Source organism: Sapajus apella, unplaced genomic scaffold (genome assembly GCF_009761245.1).
Source record: "Sapajus apella isolate SASKATOON/1434 unplaced genomic scaffold, GSC_monkey_1.0 scaffold10, whole genome shotgun sequence".
NCBI classification, from domain to species: Eukaryota; Metazoa; Chordata; class Mammalia; order Primates; family Cebidae; genus Sapajus; species Sapajus apella.
Window position 1 is genome coordinate 19,893,524 of NW_022436950.1, and position 11,326 is coordinate 19,904,849.

At 44.2% G+C, this 11,326-nt stretch overlaps 1 long non-coding RNA gene across 1 annotated transcript in view; it reads right to left on the reverse strand.

Annotated features, from left to right (window-relative positions):
* Positions 1–1,367: 1,367 nt before the first annotated feature.
* LOC116551511 overlaps positions 1,368–11,326 on the reverse strand; it is a 10,661-nt gene continuing 702 nt past the window's right edge. Inside the window, exons 2-3 of the long non-coding RNA XR_004268978.1 lie at positions 8,748–8,753; positions 1,368–1,379 (exon numbers count right to left, since the gene is read on the reverse strand). This is a non-coding gene — a long non-coding RNA (uncharacterized LOC116551511). The remainder of the gene's footprint in view (positions 1,380–8,747; positions 8,754–11,326) is intronic.

An 11,326-nucleotide genomic window follows, 5' to 3' on the forward strand; every position in this document is an offset into this window, starting at 1 on the left:
ATATCTTTTTCCTTCCTTCCTTGATCAGTCCCAGAATCCCTCAAACTCCCTACAACCAGTGTCTCAAAGAGTGCAATCAGCAAGGATGGCCTAAATCCACAGCGATGTGAGTCTAGGAAGCAGCCAGTTCTCAGAGTTCAACAGGCAGCAGCACCAAGGCTCGGAGGACCGCCCTCCAGCCATAGCCTAACCAGAGACTGAACCATGGAAGGATCCAGCCTCTCATGAGAAGCCGGACAATGCAAAGCAGAATGTGTGGACCCCAGACAAACAGAGAACTATGAAAAGAGGGAAAGCAAAGAAGGGATCATGCATTATGGCTGGAGGAAGGAAGGGGCTCACACTCTTCCTCACAGGTCAGTGGCTACAGCCAAGGCTAGAGCAAAGCAGGAGCCTGGGATCTGCCTCATTGCCAGATATAGCTACACATCAGCTGCCTAGACAGAGGATCTAGGAGGGCAGGATGCTGCTGCTGACAGAATGGTGATGGTTTGGATGATGGTGATGAAATAAAGATGGTGGTGGCAATGATGACGATGGTGATCTTGGTGATGACGCTGATGGACATGGTGATAATGGCAAAGGCAGTGATGGCCCTGGTGATGATGATCATGATCATGAAGGTGATGACAATGATAACTAGCATGTATTAAGCACTTATCATATACCAGGCACTGGGTTATGCTGCATTATTTAAGATGCATCATTTAATTTAATCCTCATTACAACCCTATCAGGTTGTTTTTCCTCCCACTTCACATTTGAGAAAACTAAGTCCTAGAGAAGTTAACAAACTTGTCCAATGAACTATTGAAGTCAGAACCCAGGTAGCACCCCCCGCCAATTCCATACTATTGTTCCATACTATCATAAAGAACCAGTGGCCCTTTGACAGATAAGACAAAATTTGTTCCTTGTCCTATTTTGAATGTTTCCGAAACCACACAGTCTCCCAGGAAAGAAAAAGAAATGTTGACTGTGCAGTACATAACAGCACTTCTAACATCAAAGAGGCTTGAAGCACAGGCTATATCCCCGTGACCCCTAGATATCCAAGTGCAAAATGAAAGCTTCAGCCACCTGTGCAGATGTGCAAGTCCTTGGAAGGCAGGGCTGTTACTTCTACCCTGTGGGCAACACCCCCAGAATAAGGCCGTGCAGAGAGCATGGCATCATTGCTTTGTTGGCACCAGCAAAGAACATGTCAAAGAGGAGCATTAGAAATTTATCCACCCAGGAGTAATGAGCTAAATAGATGCATTTTGAAAAAGTACACACAGCCAGTGACAGCATCAACCAACCTGTCAGAAGTACAAGCAGATAGAAAATAATGCTAGCTTTCCATTAATGGCAGGGTACTTTGTTTTATTTTCAAATGCCTCAAGAAAAAAGCAACCTGCTCTAGGTGGGTGGCAAGCTATGCTTCACACGCTATGGGAAACTGTCATGAAAGATGTTCACATCTTCACCAGGAAGTTACCAGTAAGAGCTAAGGAAGAATGCAAAGGCCAGTAAAACCCAGAGCTGAACCACTGCTGCTCAGAGATTTGTGCCTCTCTCTGTGATCTAGACAGATAAAAGGGAAGGTCTCCTTTGTAAAAAGCCCAGTGATGGCAGGAACAGGAAGTGGACATAAACCTGTGATGTAATTTAAAATGGGGCTCTATTCATTTCTATCATTATCCAGTCATTTCCTTATGTTCGTCTCCTCAATGAGATGAGAAGCTCCTTGAAGCCTAGGATTATACAATTCCTTGCTCTAATTTCCCCGACAGCAGGCGGCACCGAGGTAACACGGTATGGACACCTGTTGTCTATCAAGGAGAATCGATCTGATGCCAGCCCACATGAGAGACCCCTCAAGTCACTTGGAACCACAGACGATCATTATTGACACTACTTATTTTTCCCATAATGGTGAGCAGATGACTTCCAACTGATATTTTCCCCTAGCAACAATCTCATGATTGGGAGTTCTGTTCTCATCAAGAATTCAGCATCAAATCAGTCATAGCCATGACTACAACCACTTAAATAGAACACACATCATTCAAAAGAGTAAAATTATTCTCCAAGCAGCAGAACTTTAGAGCTTGCCTGGAAGGTGCTTTCATCAGCTCCAGGCACTCCACACAAGCAGAACCAGCAGCCCCAGGCAGGTGAGGGACTCGAAGCCACCCAACGAGTTAGCGGCAGAGCCGGGATCTGACCTCTAGTCTGTGGTGCCCTCTCCCTCACACCTTACTGCACCCCTTTGGCAGTCTCATAAAATCAGCATAAGTATGTTATCTTCATCCATTTTATGAAAGGTCTCAAAGTACCCACTTGAAAAGCTCAATTCTACCATATCATAAGGCAGAATCCCCAAAGTAGTTTTCCCGATATACATCCCACCAAATGTTAACAGATGCTGTCCCAGAGACCCACCCATGTGCTTTTAGCCTTCACTCCTACCCTTCTGTACTTAATTATGGAGGAGCTGGGACCCCACAAACTACATTTTCCAGACTCTCCTGCCAATGGGCTTTCAGTTGGATTCTATGAGGGTGGGGAATGGTGGGTCATATGGTATGGCTATGTCCCCACTCAATCTCATCTTGAATTGTAGTTCCCATAATCCCTATACATCATGGGAGGGACCCAGTGGGAGGTAATTGAACCATGAGAGTGGTTACCTCCATGCTGTTCTCATAGTGAGTGACTTTTCATGAGATCTGATGGTTTCACAAGGGGCTTTTTCCGCTTTGCTTGGCACTTCTCCTCCCTGCCATCATGTGAAGAAGGATGTGTTTGCTTACACTTCCATCACGATTGTAAGTTTCCTGAGGCCTCCTAAGGTGTGTAGAACTATTAGTCAATTAAATCTCTTTCCCTTATAAATTACCCAGTCTCAGGAAGTTCTTTATAATGGCATGAGAATGGACTAATACAATGGGTGATTAGATGGTAGGATGGATTAATTTTCTATGGTGCTGTAAAAATTTACAGCTCCCTGCACATCACACAACATGCATTTATTATCTCACTGTTCTGTATAAGTCCAGTGGGCTCAGTTGGGTACTCAGCTTAGGGTCTCACAAGGTCAAAATCAAGGTGTTGGTCAGCCTGGGCTCCCATCTGGAGGCTCTGAGGGAGAATCTACTTACAGCTCTTCTGGTAGGTTGTGGGCAGAATTCAGTTTCCTGAGGTTGTAGGACTGAGGTCCCTGAATTTCCTTGCTGCTGTCAGCTGGTGGTCCCTCTCAGCTTCTAGAGGCTGCCCACATTACTTGTCTCATGTACCCTTCCCCTGTCTTTGAAGCCAGCTATTGCATATTGAATCCTGTCATGCTGTGAACCTCTCTGACTCCTTGTTATGCTTTCCTTTCTCACTTTGAAGGGCTCTCATGATTGCTTGTGTTGGGCCCATGCCACATCAGCCTGGATATTCTCCATATCCTATCCTATTCGCCAGTTGACTGGCGACCTCAATCACAACTGCAAGGCCCTTTTCTCCATGTAGCATGATGTATTCACAGGCATAATACCAGAGGGCAGAGATCATGGGGGCCAAAATTCTGCCTACTACAGAGAGCAGTACTCCTCCAGGAGTAGCAGAAGGCTGTGGGGTCCAGGGGCCTCCCCTAGATCCAGAAATCATTGCTCAAGCCTCTTTCTACATCACAGCACTAGGGCTTAGCACCTCCACAGTTGTACCACCATCTGCTGGATCCCACCATGCTCTGCATCTCTCTTTTTAGTCTCAGCACTCTAAATTATCCCCAGGGTTGTAGAAACAAGTGTGTTTCCAGGTTCTGCAACTCCACATCCATTCTCTGACTACTTCCTGTCATTGTGAATCTCTAGGAGACATCAGCTTTTTAAACTATATCTCTGTCTTCAATCTGAATTTCCTAGAAGGCTTCTATTTTCCTGAGCAGATTCTGACTGGCGGAGGTACCCTATGATAGAAGGGCCCTGCAGCCTTGGGAAACACAAGGTCAACCAAAGTTAAGCAGTTTCTTCCTGCAGAACTTCTCAGAGCATTGAATATATGAACAGGCATTGTGGATATTGAAGAAGGGGATCAAGCAGGGAGCATTGCTATTTCCAAACACTGTTTCTCAAAGCAGCCCTTGTTTTGTAGAGCATCTTGTGGGGCTGGTGCTCAAAGAACTTTAAGAAACACTGTCACCATTAAATCTTCTCAAGTTATCATATAAGCTCTAATCAGCACTAAATATTTGATTAACAAAAATTGTACCTATGTTTATGGAATTTAGAATAGCATTTAGGAGTTGATTCTGCTGGCTAGGAATGTTAAAACTGATAATATAAACTTATTTTTGCAATAAGCTTCCAACAGCTACCTTTCTGCCAGGTGTGGAAGGTCCCTCCAAAGAACTGTCTTCTCAAAAATAATGATTAGTGAAAGGGTTTAACCAGGTAAAGACCAGGTTTCCTTCTAGTTATTGCTTTTAGGAGGCTTAACTGTGAATGTGTGTACAGAAGGTTTCTTTCCATGCCCTCTGCTTGCTCCTTCCTCTGTGCTTTTTCGTCTCCTCCCTAGTCCTACCCTGTTGGCTCCCCGTCTCCCTCACCCACGGAAAGCAGTTAAAGATGACATTGAGGCCAACCCCAAAGGAGAAACAGATCAAAGGAGTCACGAAGGGCCCCATGGCAGAACAAGGGTTAAAAAATCTACTCCCCTCTTGATGAATTCTTACAGTCATTAAAAATGATAAATTACGATGACTTTGCAGCAACATGAAAAAAATTCTTACGATATAATTAATGCTAAGTGGAAAATGCAGAACACAAAATGATAGCTACGCTATGATTACAACTCTTTAAATTATATGTTCATGGGGACGAAACTGGAAGGGAACATGGGAAAAAATCAACATAGCTTAATTTGTCAGGGATGATGGTGTCATGAGTGAATTTTTCCTCTCTTTATATTTGGCCAATGGTTATGTAATGCTGAGAAAATTTTCACAAACTAAAATAAAAAATAGACTTAAGAATGTGTGGAAGTGAAAGAGGATAGTCACTCATCCTCATTTTCCTGAGGGTGAGAAGGTGGGATCTATAAATTAGGATAGAAATCGTCAACCTGTTTTTTATCTCAAAATACAATTTTTTTTTTGCTGCTTAAAAGGTAATGCATCATGCATCTGAGTGGCCAACTATGCCCTACTTGGGGAAGACAAGACTTATGTTACCGTATTCATCCATTCTCACATTGCTATAAGGACATATCTGAAACTGGGTAATTTATAAAGGAAAGAGGTTTAATTGACTCACAATTCCACAGGGCTGAGGAGGCCTCAGGCAACTTAGAGTCATGGCAGAGGGAAGTAAACATGTCTTCTTCACATGGCGGCAGCAAGAAGTGTAGAGCCAAAGGGGGGAATGTCCCTTATAAAAACCATCAGCTCTTATGAGAACTCACTCACTATCATGAGAACAGGATGGGGGAAACCAACCCCATGATTCAATTATCTCCACCTGTTCCCTCCTACGACACATAAGGACTAGGGTAAAAACAATTCAAGATGAGATTTGGGTGGGGACACAGCTAAGCCATATCAGTCACTAATGGTTTGGGGCTCTGAGTTTCAGGCTACTATAACCAAAATACCATAAACGGAGTGGCTTGTAAACAAAAACATTCCTCACAGTTCTGGAGGCCAGGATGTCCAAGGTCAAGGTGCCAGCAGATTTGGTATCTGGTGATGGCCTGCTTTCTGTCTCATAGGTGGCACCATCATGCTGTGTCCTCACATGGTAGAAAGGACAAGGAATCTCTCTGAGGTCTCTTTTATAAGGCATTCATTCCATTCATGAGGGAACACCCCACCAAGATACCTCACCTTCTAACACCATCACCTTGGGGTTAGTATTTCAACAGATGAATTTGAAGGTGGGGAGCATAAACACTACATTGCAGGCCCTAATCTAACAGGTGACTCCATCCTCCTTTATTATGGCAGGAAAACAAGGAGATCAGGGCTTTTGCTGGGTCTGGATGGGAACTAAGAAAACTGAGAAGAAGGACTAGCAGGGAGGACCCTGAATGGGGCCCATTTCCCCAAGGTCGCGTCTCGCAATGTTGTCTATGATGGTTTGCAGCAAGATGGCAAAGGAAGAAATGTACCAGCCACAGGCCTAGGGCATTTTACCAGTAGGCCAGCCCCACTTTGTGTAGGAGGCACCTGTACCCCTTCCCTCAGAGCACCTACCTCCAGTGGTCCAGCAATGGCATGAAAAGACACAGTCCCCTGCCTGGGCACAGTTCTTAGGACTGGTGAGCCCAGAGAGACCTTGTGGACTAGCCAGGTGGTAGAGCAACTCCAGGAAGCACACTGAACACACAGAACATTCAAAGCTGGGCAGACGGGACTACAGGCTGGAAGAAGAGCTCTTGAGAGTGTTTCTGGTCAGGGAGGCAGGGTGAGCATGTGACAGTGAGCAGAGCTCCCCTAATGACATTTTGGCCAAGAATGCAGCCTGGAGGTACTCGGCCGAGAATTCATTGGGGAGAGTGGGACTGTGGGGTGCTCAGAAGCCAGGCGGTATGGAGGGAGGGGAAAGGAGGAGGGCTTCTTCCAGTCCAGTGGCAGCCTGGCCAAGAATCAGGAGTGTGGCAGGCCCTAGGAGGTTGAAGTGCCTGGCAGCTAGCAAAGCAAGAATTGGAGAGAATCCTGGGAGATCAAGCACCATGGGGGTTGTATCAGTCTGTTCTTACACTGTTAATAAAGACAGACCCAAGACCGGGTAATTTATAAAGGAAAGCTGTTTAATTGACTCACAGTTCCACAGGATTGGAGAGGCCTCAGGAAACTTACAATCACAGCAGAAAGGGCAGCAGCTTGTCTTTCTTCACATGGCAGCAGCAAGGAGAAGTGTAGAGCAAAGGAGGGGGAAAGCACCTCATAAAAAAACAACAAATCTCTTGAGAACTCACGACCGTAAGAATAGCAGCATGGGGGTAACTGCGGCCATGATTCAGTTACCTTCCACTAGGTTCCTCCCATGACATGTGGGGTTATGGGAACTACAATTCAAGATAAGATTTGGGTGGGGACACAGCCAAACCATATCAGAAGTCAAGAAGAGAAGCTGAGGTCTGGACAAGCCCAGCTCCCAGGCATCTGATGGCTCTCTGGGGTGTTGTCTTGAGCTTCCCACTCCTGCCGGCAGCAGAGGCGCTGCTCAGATGCTAAACTTGGTCCTGAGAAAGGATCCCAGCTCTCAAATACCTGTCAAATGTGCTGCATATTCGTCAGGTGTACCCAAAGCCTGAGCTACCAGCAATGACTGAGTTCAAAAGGGTGAGTCATGACAGTGGTATGAAGAAGGCAGGTCCTGGGGTAAAGAACAAGCTCCCAAAGGTGTCCACCGCCTAATCCCTGGAAACATCCATGGCAAAAGGGACTCGGAATATGTAATTTAAGGCCACAGACATTGAAATGGAGAGACTATCCTGGATTATCTACTTGGTCCCATGTAATCACAGTGTGCTTATAAGAGTGAGGCAGGAGGGGTCAGAGTCAAATAAGGAGATGTGACAATAGAAGCAGAAGTTAGAGCCATGTGGGGCCACAAGCCCTCAAAAAGATGGAAAAGGCAAGAAAATGAAATCTCTCTAGAGCCTTGGGCAGCAGCACAACCCTGCCAACATCTTGATTGAAGCCCAAGAAAACTGATTTTGGACCTCTGACACATAGCACTGTAAGATTATAAATTTGTGCTGTATTAAGCAACTACGTTTGTGGTTGTTTGTTACAATAACTATAAGAAAGCAAAGCCCCAAGAAGGCAGCAAGTAGAGATTAAACCTCAGCTGCAGCTGCTTCAGGGCTTGGGCACTCAACAGTGTGAGACAGTGATTTTGCACCTAGCAATGTGGACTTCTGAGTAACAGGAGACAGACTTCCAGGAAGCACTGAGATTGTCAGGTGTTTGTTTCTGCCTTATACGAGTTAAAATACACCAGACCTTACACTAGGTACCTGACATGACACTTCTTCATTTAATTCTCAGAACAATTCTATGATGCAAGCACTATTGGCATCCCCATTTCACAGAGGCAGAAACTGAGGCTCAAGTAGGCAAGGTTATGTAGCCAAGCAAGAGAGCTGGGATTTAAAACCAGGCACTCTGACCCCAGAGCCTAAGCTCAGAACCACTGTATTATGTTGTGGGATAAAAAGAAAAGAGTGCTAACTCTACTGTCTATCCCATACAGCAGGAGCAGGCTATCCAGAAAGTGGGAGGAGAGAACATGTGTTCTGAGGAGAGAGCTGTCCCTCTGAATTAACTATGTGGAGGATGTTTGTGTAGTAGCAAGTGGGCCTAGAAAGAGCTGGCTTTAGGCACAGAAAGACAAATGCCATGTGAATTTGTGGGAGCTGAAAATTAAAACAATTGAACTCATGGAGATAGAGGGTACAAGGATGGTTGCTAGAGGCTGGGAAGGGTAGCAGGTAAGTGGGAGGTGGGGATGGTTAGTGGACATATAAATATAGTCAGATAGAATGAATAAGATTTCGTATTCCATAGCACGACAGTGTGACCACAGTCAACAGTCATTTGTTGTATATTTTAAAATAACAAAAAGAACATAATTGGAATGTTTATAACCTAAAGAAATGGTAAGTGCTTGAGGTGATGGATAACACATTACCCTGATGTGATTATTATACATTGTATACCTGTCTCAAATATCTCATGTACCCCATAAATATGTATACCTACCATATACCCATAACTTTTTTCTTAATTTAATAAATAAATAAATAAAAAGAAAGGGCTGGCTTTCTAGAACTCCAAATAATAAGCTCCATACAATCTAGGCAAGACATTCTCTGGGCTTTGAAGACTGACCCTGGTGATCTAAATGTCCAAGCATATAAGGGATTGACTGAATAAATTATAGTTCATCAATACAGTAAAACATTAGGCAACTTTTTAAAACGATGGTATAGATGATGTAGATCTATATTTATTGACATGGAGAGATGTTTCTAATACATCATTAAGTCTAAAAAGCAAGCTCTAAACTGTCCACGGCAAGAACACCCACACACAGAGAGAGAAAAGGCCTGGAAACACATATACAGAAAGCGTTCACAGTGATTATCCCTGAGGAGTAAGAAAACAGTTGATTTCGTTTTTTGCTTCCTGCTTATCTTTTTTCTCAATTTTCTACAATAAAAAGAAATTGCTGGAATAAACTTTAAATGTGGGAAAACTGAACTTTGGTAGTTGCAAGCAATGACGTGCAATGATAAAAAAAAAATGTTTTGAAGCATCTACTTGGCAGACCAAGCACTGATAAATTTACATAAATTTCATCCTTACCACCCAGCCAGGTAAGGATGGGAGTTCCCATTATTTCAGATTCTTTTTTAATTGAAGCTCAGAGAGATTAAGTAATTTTCCCCAAAATCATCCAACCTGAAAGCAGTAGGCTGGGATTTAACCCACATCTGTCTGGTTCCAAAGATGATGCTCTCTCCACTACAAGACTCTAATATTTTAGCTCCAGTGCCATGTGAGTTTCAAATAAGCAGGAATGTTAGAAGGAATCCAAGTGGACCAGAGGACATTGAGAGAAATTAAGGAGAGGACTGGGAAGTTCAAGAGTTCACCAATACCCTGGAGGAAGGTCTCTCAACCTCAGCGCTGCTGATGTTTTGGGCATAATAATTCTTTGTTGCAGGTGAAGGGGAGAGGTCTGCGCATTCTAGGATAGTTAGAAGCATCCCTGGCCTTTCCCCATAGATACAGTAGAAAGCCACCTAACTGTGATCACCAAAAATGTCTCCAAACACTGCCAAATAGCCCCTGGAGAGCCAAATCACCCCTGGCTGAGGGCCACTACCCCTGAGAATTGCTACCACCAGAATGACATGGCAGTGGCCCCAGAACACTGTTTGTTACTTACTATTCATATTCAGGGTTAAGCCAACCATATAGTATACTCCACAATGTTAGCTCTGTCCTCCTCAACTAATCCTTTACTCCTTGTATATTCTGAGCTCGAACCACTCTTCAGGCATTGTTCAAAACAAACGTCCTAATTGGTGAGCTCCAAGTGACACTGTGGTTATTGTTCTAATCTCCAGAAAGGACAGAAAATTAAGTTGCACCATTGCAAGAACAGCCCCTTGAATGGGCCTTTTGCCACCCTTCTGTGGGGGTTCATCCATGCCCCTGCATTCCCTGAATTAAAAGTAAGGGAAGCTGTTTTTTTCTTGTAAATACCAAGCTGTGTAGTCATTACAAGCTTGCTTGGAGATAATCAGGGCTGACACTTGCTATACGTGCAGGGTTTATTGGAGACCACCCACAAAGTCAACTCAATGCAAAATGACACTACCAAGTAATCTAATCCCAAAATGTAGATTTCATTCCAACAAATTGCACACAAGTGGTCTCCTGCTGGTTTAACTGTTGCCTGGAAAGGCGAACCCAACTGCATCCATGGCAAATATGTTAGCACAAAGCATCCAACCATAAACAGAGAACAAAAATGCCATGTCTGAGACCATAAACGCTGAATATCGCAGAGAGACATGAACTCCTTTTATACGGAGTGAAAATATGATTAGAAGATGAGTTTGAATATACCACCTTTGTCCTAACTCATTTCCCCTTTGGATCAAAGACAAAAAACAGTAACCAAAAGATGAAGCAATTAAGTTTATTTCTCTTTGCATCAAAAATTCTTGCATACTGCTTCCTGCAGGGTCTTATATTTTGAGATTAACCAAAATTTGAGGGCACTAGCACCATGAGTTTATCCTTATGTGGTAAGTATGTATCTACACTGCAAAACACACAGTTCCCACCCTCCAACAGAAAGGGCATTTTGCCTGGGGAAGTAGCTTATGCCTATAATCCCAGCACTTTGGAAGGCCAAGACAGGAAGTTTGCTTGAGCCCAGGAGTTCAAGATCAGCCCGGGCAGCACAGCAAGACTCTGTCTCTACAAAAAAATTAAAAATTAGCTGAAGCCAGGCATGGTGGCTCACACCTGTAATCCTAACACTTTGGGAGGCTGAGGTGGGCAGATCACTTGAAGCCAGGAGTTTTAGGCCTGCCTGACCAACATGGCAAAACCTGTTTCTACTAAAAATACAAAAATTAGCCAGACATGGTGGTGTACCCCTACAATTCCAGCTACTGGAGAGGCTGAGGCACGAAAATTGCTTAAACCCAGGAAGTGGAGGTTGTAGTGAGCCGAGATAGCACCATTGCACTCCAGCCTGGGTAACAAAGCAAGACCCTGTGTCAGGAGAGGAGAGGGGAGGGAAGGGGAGGAGAGGGGAGGGAAGGG